This window comes from Drosophila elegans, unplaced genomic scaffold (assembly GCF_018152505.1).
Source record: "Drosophila elegans isolate 14027-0461.03 unplaced genomic scaffold, ASM1815250v1 contig_476, whole genome shotgun sequence".
Taxonomy (NCBI): Eukaryota; Metazoa; Arthropoda; class Insecta; order Diptera; family Drosophilidae; genus Drosophila; species Drosophila elegans.
Window position 1 is genome coordinate 20443572 of NW_024545863.1, and position 11288 is coordinate 20454859.

The following is an 11288-nucleotide window of genomic DNA, read 5'->3' on the forward strand; positions in this document are numbered from 1 at the left end:
GCGAATGAACAAACGAGCGGCTGCCATCCAGGGAGCAAAGCCAGGACCACGGCCAGGATTTCTTCTGGCTCCGTTTGGCTTGACTGACAGACAGCTTCAGAGCAGCAGAACATGAAAATAACAAAATACGCCCAATCAGGCCAGTTAGTAAGGAAACCAGACGATGTACAGAGGGCAGACCGACGCCCCCCAGACCCGCAAAAAAAGGGCAAAAAAATTAAGTAGCGAAATCAGCGGGTAAAAAAAAAGGGGAGCAGAAGGAACCGGAGCCCCAAAAACAACACAAATAAAACAGGATAAAGGCGTTGCATGCCAAGGATAATCCGTGCAGCGCTCGTACAAAGACGAAACTCGCGGCTGATAGGGGCGGAAGAAAAATGGTAGCACGCAAAAATTGTGAACTCACTTGACGTGGCTCATTCTGACTGAGCTGGTACCCTACTGGAAAAAATTTTATTATTATAAAACAAGATAAGAAAGACCCAGTTAATATGAGGTGGCACAGAATCTTCCTTAAATCAAGCCACAGTTTTAAAGTTATAAATTTTAAACTGAAAATCAGATTTTGTTTTTATAAATATTTCCTCATTTGGACGACCTAATATATTTCCACACAAAAAGTCTTAAAAAATATCAATTTATATTAAATTACATTTTTTCCTCAGAATAAAATCTATATTAAGAGTTAAAATATAAAATAGCTTACAATTCTTTACCAACTTTTGAGTTTTAGCAATTATAAAAAGCCAGTAAAATTCAGAAAATTTAATTTAATTTAATTTAATTTTAGTTTGTACTTTTTCAATTTTTCGATAAAAAATAAAAATTCTCTCAGTGCACACTCTCTTTCCACATCCATTTTCCACCCACTGCCGAATGGCATGACGACGTTGTTTGGTGTTGACGTGCTTGTGGGTAGGATGGGTGGTCATCGCTTGTTAGCAGCATGCGGCGGCCAAATCAGCGCTATTTTCGTGGCTTGGCCAGAAGATTTGACCATAAGCATAAATATGCACAAGCCACTGGCAACAGCAGCTGGCCAAATTGCCCTGTGCGTGCGTGCGTATTAAAAGCGGCAGATTCTTCGGGGGCGGGAGAAAAAAGAGAATAAATTTCTGAGTAATTAACAATTACAATGATGCGAGCAAATTCTGTTGGCCAGCTCAGCTAGACCAGGTCCTAACGCTTGGCTGCCTGGTTAACGGACTGCTTGAGTGACTGACAGTTCCTATCAGAATGTGAAAGCCTGTCCGTCCATCTTTTCCCCTGGCAATCTGTTCGTCTGTGGTTGTGGTCCTCTTTGCTGTTGCTCCATGATGCTGACATTCCCACAGATGCTTCGGGTGTTTTGAGCAGTGCGAAATAACAATGCGAATGGAATAGGGTAATAACATTATCCCCAGTAACTTGCAACGTTCAGGGAAAAAATTATTTTTATAGAAAAATAGGGGAGTAAGAAAACGTGATAATAATAATATTAAACGACATTATACTACTATTGCAATTTATTATGTGCTTAAATAAAAACAGAAATTTAATTCAATTTATTAAATCTGTTTGAATGTGTCTACGTAATTTTTTATCCAACGAGACCTGTATTTTCTAAAGTTTTTTTTGCAATAGAAAATAAAATATTATTCAACAGGCTAGTGCAATGTTCCTTCGGCTTGCAGGATTTTGCAGTACTCTTTTGGTAAGTTTTTGCTCGAATAAACATGAAAATTGCCATTATTTGAGGTGTATTTATTTTTCAGTAAATTTTGGACGGCTACCTATTGATAAGCTTGCTTTGTAATTGATGGAACTCAACCAACAATTAGATTAAATATTATTCCATTTTCGAGTATTTGCAAATGTAGACAAAAAACAATCGGAATACATTTCACAAGATTTTAGTTTAGTTTAATTGCGATTGTGCTGAAAAATAATAATTTATTTAACCTGCTTTTCCTGATTGTGTTAACTGTGCAATCATATTAGTGCGGAAAGGATTAAATGATATGGTATTTATTTATTATGAGAATGAAATGAGCTTTTTACTGAAAACCTTGTTAAATTCGGCGTGTTTTAATAAACTTTAATTCGCGGCCTGTCAGGAATATCACATAAATTAGCCATCAACCTCAACACACTTTGGCCAGATTAAGTATGATTTTATTTTGGTTTCGTTGTGTGCTCTCCCGGCTGCCATGTTTAATTGTATTTGTGGCAATGGCACACACTCTCAAAGCAAACACAAATACGCGTGCACAGATGGGAATGTAGATGTAGGTACATTCTGCCGCAAAGTTTCGCTGCTGAAAAATCTAAGAAAAAAATCCCTAATTAAACAGTTTGTCAGTAATGCAAATAAACTTTGCTCAACTTTTGCCCACAGTCAACGAGCGCGTTTCGTTTCCTTTTCCCACTGCTTGTCGCTTATTATTCTTTGGTTTATTTCTTATTTTCAAGTTCTCCCTTATTTAATTTTTTTTGGTCAAGCACACAAAAATGTAATTATTAAAAAATTATGCTAAACACGCAATAAAAAGTTGGTAAGGGAAATAAAAAATATTAACGAAGAAAACCGACAACGGGACAGTGCCCAAGAAAAAATGTATTTTTAAAAGGCAAACGGTCAAATTTATATATTTGTAATGTTTTTTTGTTAAACTTTGTTGTGTTCATTTTACGTTTTGTTTTGTTAGCCGCCCGCATGATGGAAAAAAAGGAAAGAATAAAAGAAAAGCGAGGCTGGTAACAAGAGCAAAATTAACAATTGTTAATTTGAAAATTGCACACAAATGCGTAATGCGAAAGTTTTTGCGCTCCGCAGACGGACAGCAACCCGTATTCTTTCCCAGTCCCGGACCCGGTCCTCAATTCCGGATCCCGCCAGACTCAGCTTGGCCACTTGTTAAGTGTTAATGAAATAATTATGCCAACTTTGCCTGGTCCAGCCCCTGGCCGCACATGGCCCATTCCGCCCCCACAATGTATACATACACCGCAGAAAAATTAGGATTATCTGTGAATATGATTGAGAGTTTTTACATACCCTTAAAATTATGAATATAAGTACTGGTGTACTAATACTTTACCTCATCATCAAACACTACCTGCGTTTATTAAGTCTATTAGTAAAATTTATAAGCAATACCCTTTTTTTTATTATTTATTAAAGTAAAATGGAAGTGTATTAAAAGATCATTGAAGTATAGCTGATTTCAAACGACTTATTATAATTATGATCCATTAAAATCGTCGAAGCATATTAAAAACATTTGATAGTTTTAACGATTTCCTAACATTTGTTCAAGATCAAGATTATTTTGAATAATAATTCAAAATTTATTTGAGTGTCTCTTTAATAAACACCAAATTAAGGGGTGGCTTACTCTATTAAGAAATCTTTCTGGACCTAGATATACCACAGTTATTGCTCATACATGTATATATTTTGTTCAGTATTCTTTTTGATCAGTGTTTTTAAGGACACACCCCTCTGGACCAGCGGTATCCCTGCAGCCACTTCAGTTTTATTGTTCTCCTCCGCGCCAAGTTGGGAACAATGAAGTGTGAGCTGGACTGAGCTCACTCGTGCCTTCCTGGCCCCTGGCCCCTTGCTTATTGCTTTTTTTAATTCGATAAACTGCCCTCTGAAGACAGCGAGGAGAGATGGCAACGACCTTGGTTTTGTGGCGCCCGAAAGCCTAAAAGCAGGCAGCGCTTTTGTGCCGCAGAGGCTTTCAAACGCCTAAGCCGCTTAATTACAACGAGTCGGGGGCACCAGAGTTTGCCAGCTATTTGCTTAAGACGCGAAAATGTGATTAACAAGTGTGAAAAGCCGCCCGGTTCTCCCTACATTTTTTCTTTCCGTTTCTGCATGTCTTTGCGAGTTGTGCGGCGAGTTTAAATTTGCTTGAATAACTTTAATTGATTTAGTTTGAAAGTGTGTGTTTAGCAGGAGTGAAAATGCGGCCTTTCATTTTCTTACAAATTACGAACAAGTTTTGAGATAAGTCTTCTTAACATGTTCTCTGACACTCTGCAAAGTGATCATGTAGGAGTGGGTTTTTCATTTTTAAGTAAATAAATTTTCATAGAAATTACCTTCATTATTTTTTTATGACACCATTTTACCTTCAAATTTTAAAGTTTACGAGTACAAAATTGATTGAATTGGGTCTTTTAAATGGGTTAAACTTTCCGCTGACTGAGGAAAAAGTTGTCAAAGGATTGGCGTAGTTTTGTTGGCCGCACCAGATGCATCATTATCAAGCGGAATGACAGGTGTGCGCATGCCAATTTGGGCCAGCTCTAATTGAATTTAGTCAACTCCGGGGTTCCGTGTCTTCACGTTTGTCTGTTTCCTTGGCTTTTCAATGGGGGATCGGGGGCGGGATGAGCCGAAAAACTTTCCTGCCCTGTCATTGTAATACACACCTCGCCGAGCCGAATGTTGGCAGCGTCTTTGGAGTCGCAGCTCCTCCATTGTTCGGTTGTAGTTGCTGGCGTGTCGAGCAAATCCCAAGCAAGTTGTCCCACTGCCGACGACGTCGACTTCTGGGCCGACTTCACCATCGACGCCACCACCGCCGCCAAACAATTAACGTTAATGGATCATGGTAACTTTTTCGCCTCTTTGCCACTGTGAAATCCCAGCGGTGCGTGTAAACTGGCAAAAGTAGGGAAAGCAAACTACGAGCACCGAGCACAGAGCACCAAGCTCAGGGCGAGCCATCAAAGATGTCTGCTGCTCCCAGCCCACACTCCCTGCTATTTTGCCCACCTACTTTCAGCTGCTTATGCAGCTCCGGATTCTGCTTTATCTGCACTTAAAAAAAGATAGTTTAGTTTTATAAGAGAAAGCTTTTAAATGCAGGCCAAGTTCTCAAGAAATAAAGCATTTAACACTAACAAAATAAACAAATGCGAACATACTTTTACTTCGTGTAAGATAATAATTTTGAATGCCAAATACCAACTTTTTAAATTCCATTAAAATTAAATTCGAAGAGTATATATTAGTTTCAAATACAAGGAACTGTTGGATAAGTATTTAGTTTAGGCTTGAACACTAGTTAGATCCTTATAAATAATAAGTAAGTTTAATAATAATATAAGTTTAATAAAAAATAAAATAAACAAAATTATATATAAAAAAGTTTTCTTAAAGAGTAATAAGAAGTAAAATAGGTTATAAATACTGCATTGAAACAAACAATTAACTTAGGTCTTTATAAATAAAATGTATTTTATTATTTAAAGAAAAAAATAAATGACCTAGAGTTAGCTTAAAGGCTAAAAGTCTTTTTTTTAATTTTGTAGATTTTCTAATAAAGGCAAATTACTTAATTCTACATTTTTGTGGGATTTTCCACAGTGGATTCTCCAATGACTTTCCAGCAGCCTCTCCAGGATGCTTTTTGTGATAGACAAGGCTGGCAGCTATCCTTTCGACACCGTCGCCAGCCGGTTTTGGCCAACTTTTGTGCTGTCTTTTGCTGTTTTGCGTGCTCTTCCTGCGACTCCGTTCGCAAACTTTTCCTGCTACTTTTCACTTTTTCTTTTCCTCGTCGTTACTTTTCTTTTACTTTTCGATTTGTGGGAGCGAGCGGAAAAGAAATACGATGAGAAAGAGATGGAGCAGCGAGCAGCGCGCGCAACTTTTAACACACTCAAGTGTCGTAATTTTGGCTGATTTTTCGCACACAAAACAATATTAATGCTTGTGGTTCCACGTTAAGGAGGAGATCGCAGCAATCCCAACCGCCTCCTGCCACAAAAAAAGTTAAATGAAAAGTTTTGCTTGCGCTGCAAACACGTCGCTTTTCCTCAGCCGCTTTTCCCAAGCTTTTCGCAGTGCGTCGCCGATTCCGCCGACTGACTTTTGGGCTGCGAGTCAAGTTGCCGCCGCACAGGAGGCGTGTGTATACACATGTAGGCTCTGCTCAGCAAATACGCCGGAGTGTGTGTGCGAATGTAACGGTGTGTGGGTGCACATCGCACCCAACTATTGAGCAAGTTTTCAACGAGCAGCCCTACCGTTCCTAAAGTAGCACAGTGGGCCTTTTTTATTTTTATCTATTCCATTAGAGGCTTATAGCACAAATATTATAGAACATTTTAATTTAAACTTAATTTATTTTTTTGATTTTACAAATAATTCTTCTGATCTTCTACCTAATTCTCATTTTGTAAGTATTTTGAAAATAAAAAAAAATGTAGAAGTCAAATAAAAACAGCGTTTAATATAGGATATAAACAGCTATAACTAATTTAACTATAAATATACAAAATATTATCTTTTTAATTGAAAACTTAGTAATACTTATACAATGAAGTATAAGTATAAATTACTTATTCGACAAGTATGACAATATTGCGTATCTGCGTAGCTGTCGCGCTCCTGTAAATAAACACTTCTAAGCATTTAAGGTTCTTTGTACGTTAAACTAATTAAAGAGCCAGTTGATGTACTGAAGGTGTTTAGAATTTTCCAAAGCCATAACTTAGACCACTGTGCTAAGCAGCTAAGCTGAATGGGGTAAAAGCGGAAGTCGCATCGTCAGGCACGAGAGAACCGCTGAAGAGGGGCAGGAAATATGTGGGGGGGTGGGCGGTGAGGTGTGGTGACTGGGCGGATGTTGGCTGAAAAAAGTTTTGGCCCAGCTTAAAAGTTATTAGCGTTTTTGGGGCGGGCCTTGAGCTGAAGAAGAGTTGAATCCGAATCAGAAGCCGCCGCATTTACGCAGGCAACCTGAAAGCACTTCAGCGCGGTATGTGGTGCGTATGCACGGCGTGAAAAGAGTTTTAACCAGAATATTTATTAGGGAATTTTTTTTTTCGCTTGACTTTTTCTTCTAATTACTGCCACTATTACAATTGCAAGGAATTAATATTTAAGTATATTAAGAATAAGAAGATGAACACTTTTCTAGGCTTTTAAATTTTAAATTGTTTAGCTATTTTAAAGAGAATATAAGTTTAGGAATAATGTGTTTTTTAGTCACCTCAATTATATAGTTTACTAAAAGATAAATTCTTTTTAATAAGTATATCTTATTGACAGGATATCTGAACTTGAATGGGAATAAATGTTACTCTAAAATTTATTTAACATTTACATACATTTTCAAATAAAGCACAATATTTTTCCTTGTGTGGGTGTATGACACACATACACATACCCGTCTTCGTTAGTGGTAGTTGAGGTGAGCAGCCGAAAAATGCCATAAGGATTGTGGGGCGGGGGGCGTGGCAGCGAACCTGCCCTAGTATTCATATTTGTGTTTGAAGCTTAGTACGTTATTAAGTTGTTACGTTTGGCCTGCTACAAGCAAAAACAGCAACATTAGCACCACTGAACGCAGCGGGTGGCCAAATAAGTGGGTGGCGGGTGGCTGGTGGCTTGTGCTTTAGTGGCTTGTGCTTTGGTGGTGCGAGTTGTCGCGTGGGTCTCGCGCTCAACTCTCCAAGGTATTGCGTGATATTTCAATTTGTTTTTAGTTGTAAGTGGCTTAAAATGATTTAATAACTCATCAAGGGATTTGCTTGTTGTTAGGTATTTACTTTAGTTTTCGTTGCCGCTGCCATTTCCCATTTTCCTGCGCTACCACTATTTGCGCGGGCTTACCTCCATCTAGAGTCTAGAGTCTGTAGTGTTTGGGATTTGTTTGCTGTTTTTTGGGTTCTGTGCCTGCTCCGGATCGACTTATGGCATGCGAAAGTTTTTAAGTAGTTTTGTCGTTTCATATTAACGAAGTTTCGTATTAGTTTTTGCGCTTTTTCGCTTCCTTGCCATCATTAATACAAATAACAAAATAACCTCGGAGTATTTGTGTATGGTTTGGGTTTTTCAGCAGCCACGAACTATGTGTTTTCAACGCCCCCGTAACCTCGAAAAACCCCTCAAATGCGATGTTTGCCGTTATAATGAGCAAATGTATTATGCATGTTAGTATTTGTGTGTACGAGTATGTGCACATAGTTTTGCGGCAGCTGTGTAAATATTTTAAATGCCGCTTTAGTCCTAAATGCACCCCAGGGAATCATCCAGTCTCCCACTGGTTTTCCCCACCCTTTTTCTCCACCCCATTTCATCATGACGTCAAATTATGTGTACACATACGTGAGTGCGTGGTGTATCTCTGCATTGTTGGTCTACGGGTTTTATTTTAAGATAAAAAAATCGGGCATTGTGTATTTGTGAAACCAGAATAAAGTTATTAACTTGATTTTAACTACTGATATAAAATTCCGTAACGAAAAATTATTAAGCACTTGAGGAAATTTTTAACATTTAAAGAAGCTTAAAATTTGTATTTATTAGTAAATTATTGATTTAGTTTTTTGCAAATGCTGAATTTTTCACCCTAAAAAACCTTCGATAATTTTTCATGTTAATATATAGGCTTCAAAGCATTTTCACAACCATTTTAACATTAGTTCTGCCATTATACCTCCTTCACTCGGTAACGGAAGACATTAAACTTAATTAAAACTGAACGGGAATTGGTTTCGTATCTTTTCAACACTATAATTAAGCAGTTCAGAGAAGCATACAAATTGAATTAAAAACTTTTCTCAACTAATAATACAAATTTGCTGAAAAAGTATTGCCTAGTCAAAATACTGTTGTATCCAGACATTTTCGCATGAACACAATATTTGGTTCGGTGGGATATTAGGGTTTTGGGCAAATTTAAAATGTGCACGAATCAAGCCAAATCAATTTCGGAGCAACAAATTGTATAGGTTGTTTTGCGGGTAGGGACCCTCGAATTCGAATCCCAAGCCCTCAACCGTAGTTTTGTCCTCTCCCCTAACGCATTGTAACCAGTCACGTAGCACAAATGTATCGAGGGGGCTGGACGCCGACAGTAAACTACTGACCAAGGGGCTGGGCCAACACCAAGAGCAACACAAATGGACGGACGGACAATCGGACGGACATACGGACTTACGGACAAATGGACGGAGATTCGGACAAACGGGCGGATGGACACTTGGGAAAGCATTCCGTCCGACTTGCCAGAGTCCTAACCAAAGTAGTTTTGTGTGTGCGTGGGGAGCAACGTAAAATTTGACAAGTTGTGAAATTCTCTGGCAGCCACAGAGCGCACAAAACAAAGTTTTGGTATTCTTTGTATATTTCTATGCCAAAAATTCAATACGGCTAATTACCCAGCATCGCAACCGACCATTGCACAGTGGGCGGTAGTCGATGAATGGGACTTCCATTCATGTATTTTTATTCGGCGACTGGGAACTCAGCATATATAATTGCGAAATATTCGATTAAGCTATAGCTTTTGTTAATCGATATTGCCATTGTTTATGGTCGTATTCCAAAACTTAAACTTTATTGATTCCAACTCCAATATGAACTACAAGCAGCTTTTTGAAATGCCCATTTCAATGACGATTGGCGACCCAATTTTCATAGAAACGACTCCACTTACTGACCATTGTGCGATCCCTTGACTTTAGGGACAGAATCTATATGACTGCCTGAAGGTTTTTGTGCACTAAAGAAAATGCATGCATTTTAGAATACAGTTTTTTTAGTAAAAAATTAAAACCAAAAAAATAAGTTTTAACAAATTTTTAACGAAATTTATTTATACACATCGTTTGTAACCAAGTTAAAAAACGGGTTTTCAAAAGCTGAGAGCTCTTTAAATAAATAACAAATAAAATTGTTATGCCATTTTATGGGCTTTAATTGTGAGCTGAGTTCTTAAGCAATAGGTTTATGAATATTTTATGTATGTATTTTATGACACTCAATGAAAAGGTAAGATTTCCAAAGGTTCACACATGGAAGTGTTATATACTCAATTATTTAGGCATTTATTATTATTAAACTATGACAGACATTTGCAACATTTTAACGCTACGATTTGGAACTTAAAATGTAAATACTGGTCCTAAAAATACTTTTAGAATCCTTATATAGCTATATACATCAACAAAAGGTTTTTGTAGTAATATATTTATATTTTGGAAAGGGTTTGTTTTTGTAGACACAAGATCCATTTTCTTTATTTTATTTTCAAGGTTTAAGCCCAAAATTCCTTTGGGGTCTTTTGAATTTTTCCTATCTTGTTTTAAGGTAAAATCTGGTCTTGGAAGGTATTTTTTCTCCGTGCCCGGGCGTGTGTGAGTGTGTGTTTCGAGTGCAAGTTTTGGTCGTCGTCTTCATTGTTGGCTGTCCTCGTCCTCGGCGTCGTCGCAAAAGTTTCTCCTCCATGTGCCTGCTGGCGGCATGTGTTCAAGAGTTAAGTTGTGTCGAGTGTGACAGAAAGGGGGTTTCTGGGGGTGGAGGAAAGGGGCCAACTCGAGGTTGAGGGTCTGCGGTGTTCTTTGTGTGCTGACTGCACGAATTTAAAGCTGCCACACACTCTGCCAAACTGCTTTTTGACTTCTTGCTAAAGGGGACCAGGCAGCAGTCAGCTAACCAGCTGATTACTTTGGCATTTGTTTGGGCCAACTGCGGTAAGTCTCGGGTCGAGGGGGCGGGGCAGGGCGGTGAGAAAATCCGAACTGTGGGAAAATCCGAATCCTTGGAACGTGGATAGACGGGGCTGCTGGGCGTCATGCTTTATTTATTGGCCGGCTACGATGTCATAAAAGTCATACAAAAATAACCTTTTTGGGGGAAGCCCCAATATAGGGCGACACATTAGCCGACACTCTGGCTGTGAGACAGCGACAATGACATCGCAAAGTGCCCTGTCATAATAATAATAGCAACAACAACACAGCGGCGCTGAGCGGCGCAGGGCAACAACCATAACAATTAAGCTATATCAAATTGAAAAAGTTACTTTTTGTCTCACAACCTGTCATTATCATGGGGATATAAAAAAGTCTGCTGGGGCTGGGGTTGCCAAATGATGATTAAGCAAAATTCGCCTCAATGTAAGCATTATAGATCAAAGATATGAACACTGAAATAAATTATATTAAATTTTTCGGATTTAAATTCTGAATGACATAAATGTATATTGAAGAGAACGATTCATTAAAACTTTTAAGAAGCAGGAAAATTGTTTTTGTAACCTAAAATTTCCAAACCAAACTTAAATAATAAAAGTAATACCATCTTAAGTAAATAATTATTATATATCTTCAGAATTAAAGTAATATAAATGTAAGGTTATTAGTTCAAAAAAAAAAAAACATCTTTAATCTTTATGAATTTTGTCGAATTTTGTGCTTTAGACAAAATTGTTTTCTCTGCATAATCGCTTACACATAAACATATTCAGGTTTATGCCGTTACAACGGCTTTACCCTTA